The following is an 11,099-nucleotide window of genomic DNA, read 5'->3' on the forward strand; positions in this document are numbered from 1 at the left end:
AAAATCACTCCCACTGACATCACTAGAGATGTCAGTGGGGCCGGCTTGAGACGGTAGGCGTTCCCATGGGAACGCCTCCGTCTGGCAGGCACGCCCCCGGCACGCCCACTAAAGGGGGCGTGCTGTCAATCAACATCGACAGCACGCCCCCATTGGTGCGAGACCCGGAGCGATGGAGAGCCCATCGCTCTCCGGGTCTCGCGCATGCGCACGACGGAGCTCCCTCCATCATGCGCATGCGCAGTGGGGGACATCGACCCGCTTGCGAGCGTACTACCGCTCACGAGCGGGTCTGAATGACCCCCTAAGTCCCATAAATCAATATTAAAGTCCAAGAGATTTTACATTCCATGTGCTCCTGAAGGGTTAGAGAGTCCAGAATACAATCTGATCCCAAGAGCTGACATATATTGCACCGACGTCCTGCTTTTCTCCCTATGTCAGTGTGATTTCTCCGCTCCGAGAAGAACATTAAACATGTCTGCTGGGTAAAAGAACAAGAAAAGAAAAACATTAACCTGGTCTAGAACACAAATATGCCCCCCAAGGTTATATAAGCGCCTGAGCCTGGCTCATAGTGAGACTGGAGCTCTCGCTGCTCAGTTACGTCTCCTGTATTTCTTACCATAATCATCAGAGTGAGGAGACATTAAGCAGTTAGAGATGTCTCACTTGGTGGGTGGGATGCGCTATGCGGCAAAATGCGGCCTGACCTCAGAAAATGCTGTTTTAGGAGGTCTGACCACAATTACCGTGTGCACCAAATGCTTTTCGGCGGTGGCGTAGCCTATTAGAAGCCTATCTTATTGGTGTTTTACCCGAGAGGGATCCAATAGGACCCCCGCGGCTCAGGTATACGCTGGCTGACGGCTCCCCATGCGCACATGTACCCCCGGGCAATGCAGCGTAAGCCGGCGTGGTCATGCTGCTGTAGGAGTGGGGATGTATCTACAACACCCGTTATTATGGAGGTAATTCATCTTTGATAGGTTAGTCACATCACACAATAACAAAATGGAAAATACACATATTTGTAGTGAAATAAGAACGTCAGTGCTCCGTGACAGATTCTTTGTTATGGAATCGGTATGATTTACCACCGGACCCATGCCTGGCGGTTGGAATCCCAACTGTGGCATCCTGGCAGAGGAGGAAATCCAATCGTCAAAGGTAAGTATATACTAACCTATTTCTACCCCCTAACCCTCCCTTAGGGGTGCCTAACCCTAACCTTCCCCCCCAGTGCCTAACCCTAATCCCCCCTCTAGGTGCCTAAACCGAACCCCCCCGTCCCCGAGGGGGGGGTGCCTAACCCTAATCTTCCCCCCCAGTGCCTAACCCTAATCCCCCCTCTAGGTGCCTAAACCGAACCCCCCCGTCCCCGAGGGGGGGGTGCCTAACCCTAATCTTCCCCCCCAGTGCCTAACCCTAATCCCCCCTCTAGGTGCCTAAACCTAACCCCCCCTTCCCCGTCACCTAAATCTAAGTCCCCCGGGGGGTGCCTAACCCTAAATCCCCCCCGGGGGTGCCTAACACTATCCCCCCTTCCCCTAGCCTAGCCCTAATCTTCCCCCCCAGTGCCTAACCCTAATCCCCCCTCTAGGTGCCTAAACCTAACCCCCCTTCCCCTTCACCTAAATCTAAGTCCCCCGGAGGGTGCCTAACCCTAAATCCACCCGGGAACCCTAAAACTAACCATCCCCCCCCCCCCCTGCGGCTATCTGTGCTCGGTGCCTGCCGTCCTATCGATTGGGATGCCGGGCGTCGGGCTCCCAGCGTATGTCTAATGACAGGCGTCGGCATATCGATGCCTGTCTTTAGACCCTTGCCAGGATATGACAGTCTGGAAGCTGGCTGTCGGGATTAGGTCCGCTGGCTTCCTGACTGCATACCTTTGTTATTGATTGGTGACACAAGACAAGAATTCGGGATACATACCTTTTAGTTGTGAGTCACTATGGTGACAGAGAATATGCTGGTAAAGATATTGCTCCAGTTGTTGGAATAGTAGATAACAATTTGATCTCAGAAGTTTTGGACGGAGTAGATTGTAGTATGGTCCCAGTTGTTGGAGTAATATAGATCTTAAAGATGTAGATTTAATTGTTGTAGAAGTTATTGGTTCAGTTTATGGATTTTCTAGGCTCTGCTGTTGTTGATGTCGTTAACTTATTTCAGCTCTTTTTAAGCCAGTTGGTTTTGTAGATTGAGATGTTGGTGAAGTTGTTGCTATAGACTCAGTTATTGCAGATGTACTGTAGACACAGTTGCTGACATAGACTCAGTCATTGTTGATGTACAGTAGACACAGTCGTTGCTATATAGACTGTCGTTATTGCAGATGTACAGTAGACACAGTTGTTGCTATAGACTGAGTTATTGTTGCAGATGTAAAGTAGACACAGTTATTGATATACACTCAGTTATTATCGATATTATTGGTTCAAATATTAGTTATGAGTTAGTTGTTGCTGTTGTTGACTGTTATATATTGTAGACCCAGTTGTTGCTGATGTTGTAAATTGGGCTGTAAATGCCATAGGCTCACCTATTGTTGATTTTGTAAGTTCATTTGTTGATGGTCTTGTTGACTCAGGTGTCACCGACATGGTAGAGCCAGATATTATTAATGTAAATAGGGTTGTTGATGTCAATTCTGCTGAAGTTGTTGACTCAGATGTTGAAAATGTAGATTCAGTTGTTGTAGAAGTGATTGGTCCAGTTGTGGATTTTCTGGACTGTTGTTGATGATGTTAACTTAGTTATTGATGTTGTACACTAAGCAGTTGTTGTCTCAGTCATTATTGCCGTTATTAGCTTAGTTATTCATGTAGTAGAATCACTGGTTGATGTTTGCTCAGTTATTGATAATATAGGATCAAATATTGTTGATGTTGTTTATTCGGTTGTTGTTATTCACTGTTTTATATATTGTAGACCTTTGTTGTTGTTCATGTTATAAATTGAACTGTTGATGTCATAGGCTCACGTATTGTTGATTGTGTAAGTTCAGTTGTTTTGAAGTTGTTACTGTTAGCTCAGTTTTTGATGTTGTAGACTGAGCAGTTGTTGTCTCAGTCATTATTGTTGTTATAGACTCAGTTATTGTTGATGTTTTTCGTTAAGATGTTGTTGAGTCAGTTACTGCTGTTGTTGATTCAGGTGTTATAGATGTTTTAGACTCAGATGTTATTACTGTCATAGGGTCACTTTTTGATGTTATTGGTTCAGTGTTTCTCACTACTGTTGCCTAAGTTATGTGTGGAAAAACACAAAATAATTACCATAGGGTTCTGTGTTCATGTCCCATTATACAGTAAACAAGATTAGTTTGTGTTACAGTCTTAGTTGTTGGTGTCACTAACTTCATTTTTCATGTTTATTCTCTATTTGGGGATATTATGTGTTCTGAAGCAATTATGCAGCAAAATGGGGCCTAATCAGGAGTACAATCTGCACCTTGGTCACAAGTATAGATAAATAACCCCCTGCAGGTTCTTGAACTAAAAAACAATGTGATTATCTGATCTCCTGCCTTGTACTTGGATTATGTGATATTAAGCATCCCCATGTAACATATGCAGTCTCTTCCCAGTTTCCACCTTCCACGTGTGTCCCGTGACAAGTCGCATAGGTGTCACTTATGAATGGTGTAACAGCAGTTATGGCAGATATCTCCTGCTCTACATAAGTATTGCCAGAACACCGCCATTCCCGTGACCACTCGGGGAACTGGGATGTTTTCTAATTCATCAAATTTCTAAGTCTACAGCTAAGGCCGTCTTCAAATGGCGACAGCAGCCACTTTTGTGCAGATGGAACCAGAGAGAGAGATATTTTCAGATTCCTCCCTGTGTGTGACCAGCACGTCTTCTCCTTCCTCCTACACTATATATGTTTATTCAATTTTCCTGATCAATCCATATCTGCTTTGTGCTTGAATATTACTGTTTACATCAACCTTCCGTGGAGCTGATTCAGTGTTCACCATGTCACAGAGACAACGAAGACCTGCTACTACTCCTAAATCTAGCATCGTCCATGCCTGGGAAAAATCAGGTTCTCTTGCTCGACAATCCCCTTCTTCTGATCATGTGTCGGATCCTGATGAAATCTCTCTTTCTGATGTGACCCTCGCTCCTAAAGATATTGTCTCTATTGTCACCAAAATGATTCAATCTGAAATTAGATCTATTCTCGCAGAATTCCGGTCGGAAATTGCCGAACTGGGTTCCCGTACTGATGCTCTAGAGCACAAAATGGAGGAGGTATGTCAATTCCAAAACATCATGGAACAGAGTTCACCAATCTAAAAGCGGAACTAGACTCCCAGAAAATCAACTTGAGGACTTGGAGAACCGCAACAGATGGAATAATATTCGTATTCGCAACATACCTGAAACAGTGCTGGCAGAAGCCCTCCCAGCTCACTTGGAGGGCCTGTTTCTCCAACTTGTCCTGAATGTCTCCAAAGACTTCCTCCTTTTGGATCGCGCTCATCAAGCCCTCCGTCCCAAACCACCACCAGATCAGCCGCCTCGAGACGTCATATTACGATTTCATTATTTCAAGACAAAAGACCAAATAACTGCATCTATTAGAGGAGTCCCAACAATTTCCTATTCTGGCTCTCAGCTCCAAATATTTCAAGACCTTGCTCAATCAACGCTTCGAAAGCGACAAGATCTTGTCAATGTGACAAAGGCACTTCGGAATCATAACATCAAGTACAAATTGGGCTTCCCTTTTCAACTCAACGTCACCAGAAATGCTACAGCGCATATTGTCAAGACTCCTACTCAAGGCTACAAACTCCTTCAAACTTTCGGCATCATAGATGAACTTCCCGAGGCCTTACGGAAACAGATTGACTTTCCCAGTCTCTATGCGCCCACTTCGGAATGGTCTGCAGCTTGACAACTCCCTAAACTGGATGTTATACACGTAACTATGCCTTTGAGATAATGAACTTGCCATTATATACTGTTTACCATTTGGTATTGTGTTTCTAAGTTTTGATTATATGCTTTCTTCATCATCGTACGATGATCAAATTACACTGTTTTATATATGCTATTGTTTATTACCAAGTACCTGTTAACTCTATATATATGTCTACCTTTATATTATATTTTAAGTAGTGCGAAATACGATATATAGGCCTATCCTTAAGTCACACTTTGCATTCAACGACAACCTAATTATACCGTATTGCATATACTGTACCATTGTTTGACATTACATCTGTTGTATTTACTCAATTGCTATACTACTTAGTTAACTCCACTTTGTGCTTTATTAATGTTTTATAAGTGTATTCATGTATTCAAGTGTACAAGGTCATGTTCATTTCATTTTAATATGTCCTTTGTCACTAAGCCATCATATTTATTTCTTCATTTATTCTATTTTTATTTCATCTATAATCTTTAAGGCGAGTCGTTATTCTATCACACTTGATGTTCTATTTTATTTATCTCTTTCAGGAGCTTCCATACTATGCCTAATTAAGTTTTCCAAGCTTTCCAATCCCCTCTCACCACTTGGTCACCATTCACAACAACACCCCCTAATGCTTTTTCTTCTATATTTCCTACTGAGCTTGTGCCACGCTCCCCTCCAAAAGGAGTGTCTCCATGGCACCTTCCCTTTCCGTGATAGACCCAACCTTTTCTTAGGAACGGGTCCTCTACCTTCCCTTACTCTCTTTTCTTTTTCATATGTTTTTTTCTATATCTCCTTTTTGCTCCTATATTTTTCTATCCTCCAGTCGGTGTGTGTCCCCATATCTCTTTTCTGCTCAAACCTCTTTTATCTACCATGAAACATAATGATCCTTACTCTTGATGTCAATAGCCTCAACTCCCCTACTAAGCGTACCATGGCTATCCAATATTTCTCACGGTGCAAGCCTGACATTGACATGCTGCAAGAGACCCACCTGAAAGCCCCCCATCCTTCCCTAAAATGTAAACAATATCCCCATGTTTATTATTCCTCCATGTCAGCCAAACACAGAGGCACTGCTATTATGTTACTCCGTGACCTCCCTATTGTTATCCAGGTTCCATCACTGATCCACACGGTCACTTCATCATACTTACCGGCACTTATAATCAAACTCCCATTAAACTTGCCTCCGTTTATGCCCCAAATGTGCAGCAGGGTTCCCTATACTCCTCTTTCTTTAGCCAACTAGCTCGTCTTCCAAAGTGTCTTACGATTATAGGAGGTGACTTTAACGCCACTCTCAATCCCTCTCTGGATAGATCCTGCAGAGGTGCCTCCCTCCCAGCCCATGCTAAACTCTCAAAAAGTCTCCTTTCACAGCTTTCTCTCCATGATCTCTATGACGCATGGCGTGTTTTATACCCTTCAGCAAGAGGTTATACTCACTATTCCGTTCCCCACGATTTATACACATGCATTGATTATTTCTTTGTAGACCGTGCATCCACTCATACACTCCTCGGAGCTCATACACTCCCCATTTCTTGGTCCCTCCACTCGGCAGTGGAAATAGAAGTAACTGTCCCACAATCGCCCAGTCCCACACGTCATTGGCGTTGCAATGATTCGATATTACTAAAAAAAATCCAACTAAGATGACCTCAAAAAAGCCCTGACTGACTATTATACCATCAATGCTACTCCTGACATAACTCCCTCTACCGTCTGGGAGGCCCATAAAGCTACTATCTGTGGACACCTTATTAGTATGTCAGCTGCCCAACGGAAAGCTGAAGTTGCACGTATCTCGTAACTTGAACATACTCTCGCTTCCCTGACTCAACTCCATCAACATGATCCCAAGAAACGTACATATTTGAAAATCCTCGCTACCAAAGGTCAACTTCACAAATTCTATCTAAAAAAGCAGCAAACACACTTCTTTGGGTCCGACAGCGGTTTTATGAGAAATCCAATAAAGCAGACTCACTCTTAGTGCACAGGCCAAACGCACCCGTAATCGTATACATGCCTTGAAGTGTCATGATGGTTCCATTACCCATGACCCCCAGGAGATGGCTAAACAATTTCGCAACTTTTATGCCTCACTCTATAACCTCTCATCTACTCTCCCTAATACCCCCCCCCCCCATCAGAAGACGCTATTCACCAGTACCTAAGCTCTTGCTCTCTTCCTAAATTGACTATGGCTCAACTAACCACACTTAATTCCCCAATTACAGAAGAAGAAATAACTGAGGCCATTAAGCAGCTCCGTCGCACTGCGGCACCAGGTCCAGATGGTTTTACTAGTCTCTATTACAAAAAGCTATCCGAGCATCTGCTTCCTATGCTTCAATCTTTATTTAACTCACTCTTAGAGGGTAATTCGCTTGGAGAAGCCACCACCAGAGCTAACATTATTGTGATCCCTAAACCGGATCGTGATCCTCTGGAAATGGGTAATTATAGACTGATCTACCTTCTGAACATCGACATAAAATTATTTTCCAAAATACTAGCTATCCGTTTGGCTCCACTTGTACCCTTCCTGGTGCACCCGGACCAAGTGGGGTTTATCCCCAATAGACAAGCTGCAGACAATACTTGTCGTCTTATTGATCTTTTTCACCTCACACAGAAACGCTCTTTGTCGGCACTGGTGGTGGCTCTCGATGCTGAAAAAGCCTTTGATAGAGTAGCCTGGCCTTTTATACATCAAACCCTTCTCTGTATGGGCTTCGAGGGACCTTTTTTTTAATGGCATCTCCTCATTATACCATAATCCCTCTGCTTCGATGCTGGTGAATAGCCTATCCTCGGAAGCTTTCACCATCGGCAATGGCACACGTCAAGGATGTCCACTTTCTCCCCTCCTATTTGCCCTTGTGATGGAACCATTAGCTGCCAGAATCAGATCAAACAACAACATCTCAGGTGTCACCATTGGCAGATTGGACCACAAGATAGCACTATATGCAGACGATGTGATCCTGACTTTAACTCACCCTCGTAACTCACTTCCCAGTTTATTTGAAGAAATAGATTCCTATGGCTGATACTCTAACTACAAAATCAATGAAATATTGGATCTTAATATTCCCTTAGCAGACCTCACATTTCTCCAACAACATTACACATTCCGTTGGCAGCCTCACAAACTTAAATATTTAGGGGTTCATCTCACTAGATCATATTTAGAGTATATGCAGCCAACTTCCCTTGGTTGTTTTCCTCGATCAGAGCTGATCTCTCTGTTTGGAATAAACAATTCATATCTTGGTTCAATCGCAAAGCAGCCGTAAAAATGAACATTTCACCCCGTCTTCTTTATCTTTGGCAGACACTCCCGATATCTATCCCTGTTGTGATAGAAGCACTGGTAAAGTGGTCAATGGCAGGTACGTTTGTCCTAGGTTTTTGGCCTATGTGTTCTAAAAAAAACCCAGGAGAAGTCTGTTTTGTAAACAGACCAGAGTATCGGCTTTTGGAAAAGCCGGTTTGGGTCCTGGCGGTGTGGATGTGAGGAGAGAGAGGGCTCCATCTACAGGCCACTCCAGGTTTTGGGCCTTTCAGCCTGGTAACAGGCTCATTAGGGCTTACAGCTGGAACTGGCTGATATAAGCTGTTTTCAGTAGTAGCTGAGTGTCTCACACCTGGGGAAGTAGGCATGCAGGCTAGCATGTCCAGAGACACAGTTATGACAACCCTGTAAGTACAGTGCACATGCTGTTGTTGACGGTGTGCACAATAGGCCTTACCGTCCTGGTAGTGAGGGTACCTACTGTTTAGTTATTGCCCAGATGGGCTAGGATTTTGATTTATGATTTGTTATATTCATTTGGCAAAATAAAGACTGGCACCAACCAGTTTGTACGAGAACTCCAGTCTTGTGTCCTGTTTCTACAGCTGCTGTGTGTGTAAAGAGGGAGTCCATCTACCCCAGGAGAGGGACCCCTATCCCGACTGTGTCACACTGTGAAGACACTGAGACATCTTCAAAGAAACCCCTTAGATTTTATCTGGGCAGGAAATAAACCATGAGTCAAGCTGCGCCTCCTCCAGAAACACCACACATCCGGAGGGGTTGGGGTTCCTGATCTCACTAAATACTTTAGGGCGGTGCATCTCGCCCCGTGTATACACTGGCATGCCCTTCCTGCACAAAGGGTTTGGACTACTATAGAGGCTGATATTTTATTGGTCTAATCCCCATACAGCCTTCTATGGTGCTCACCTAAAAATCACCCCACCTCCGTTACTTTGTTGCCGACTGTCCATTTCACTAAACGCATATGGGACTTTTGCACTAAATTTTATAGTCTTCGCTCTCTCCATCCCTTACTAACCCCCCTCTGGAACAACCCTGCATTTCCCCCTGGTATCAATCACCGCTTATTCCATTCCTGGACTTGTCAATACATTCTCTTTCCTCTCGATATTGCCCCATTACGTACCTTTCCTGATTTTGCTAGTATACAGACTCGGTTCTCCATCCCACATAAAGTTTTTTATCAATACCTTCAAATTCGCCATTTCTATCACTCCCTCTCGACAAACTCTCCACCCATCACTTGTCTTCCCATAGAATCTTTATGTAGACACTCTCGAGACTCTAGGGGTCTTATCTCAACCATTTATAAGTTGCTACTATCACACAACCAACCTCCAAAAGAGGCCCATGAGGTCTCCTGGGAACGTGACACAGGCGAGACTTTGACCCCTGAGGAGTGGTCCTAAATCAGGTTGGACATTGCTAAGAGCTCCATCTCTGTAAGAATAAAGGAAAACTCTTACAAACTCTACTTTCGTTGGTACATGGTTCCTACCCGTCTACACGCAATTTATCCTACCGCTTCAGATTTATGTTGGCGCTTGTGTGGCCAATGTGGAACCTTGCTGCACATTTGGTGGTCCTGCACATTTGGCCCCTTAAAAAGTGGGAGGCACATATAGAAACCGTTGTAATTCCTACACCGTTCACCTGATTTGGATGTAATTACCCTCAAATTAAATCTGAAAGTCTGCAGTTAAAGCACATCTTGTTTGTTTCATTTCAAAGCCATTGTGGTGGTGAATAGAGGCTAAAATATGAAAATTCTGTCAATGTCCCAATATTTATGCACCTGACTGTATATAGATATCTATATATATTTCAATAAACAAATTATTTAAAAAAAAGAAGAAAGCACTGCCTGGGTGCGGGGATGGGTTACAGTCTCTATAAGTGGACATATCAGAGATAAGAAATACACCTTCTGAGTGAAGGGCACGGTGTATAAGACATTATAGCAGCCAGCGTGGTAAATGCAAACCGTGGAGGGGTGCACCCGCGTACCTGAATAGTAGTTACAAGCTCCGCAATGCTGATCTCCATGTAGTCCCTGGCTAGGTAGAAAAGCACTTTGCTGGCTGTTAGCCAAATGCATTCGGTTCGGTGTTACTCTGATCTGCTTCTATCATAGTCTGTATAATAACAGGGATGATAGTTTTGAATACGCCGCTTATATCCATTCTGATCTCTAAAACATGGCACAGAAACTCAAAGATCATGTGCCTATTAGTAATGGCCAGCTGCCCCTTTGCGATGACATCATTCATCATGTTAACCCAACGCACAAGTTTTACCAATGGCATTTCGGCAGTCATCTTCTTTTTCTTGTCCTTCTCAATAATGGCCAACTTCTCCTTCTCCTTCTCCTTCTCCTTTGTGAGGACATCATTGATCATGTTAATCCTACACACAAGATTTTCCAGTGACATGGTGGCAATGATCTGATCTCAAGCAAACACCTCTTTATCGTAGAGGAGTTTCAGGTCACGGAGTCACAGAGTTGTCACTGCTGAGTCCCAAAGGAGTAACTGCTGAGTCACGGCTGAGTCCCAGAGAGAGGAGTCACGGCAGAGTCCCAGAGAGAGGAGTCACGGCAGAGTCCCAGAGAGAGGAGTCACGGCAGAGTCCCAGAGAGAGGAGTCACGGCAGAGTCCCAGAGAGAGGAGTCACCGCAGAGTCCCATAGAAGTCCCACAGGAGTCTCTACAGATTTCTCTCTCTATTCTGCACATTCTGAAAAGGTTCAGAATACTCCTACTGCAAATGAGATCTGGACTCCATATCAGTCACATTCCAGCCTAGATCAGTAATGTTTA

This window comes from Taudactylus pleione, unplaced genomic scaffold (assembly GCF_031769625.1).
Source record: "Taudactylus pleione unplaced genomic scaffold, aTauple2 ptg001441l, whole genome shotgun sequence".
Taxonomy (NCBI): Eukaryota; Metazoa; Chordata; class Amphibia; order Anura; family Myobatrachidae; genus Taudactylus; species Taudactylus pleione.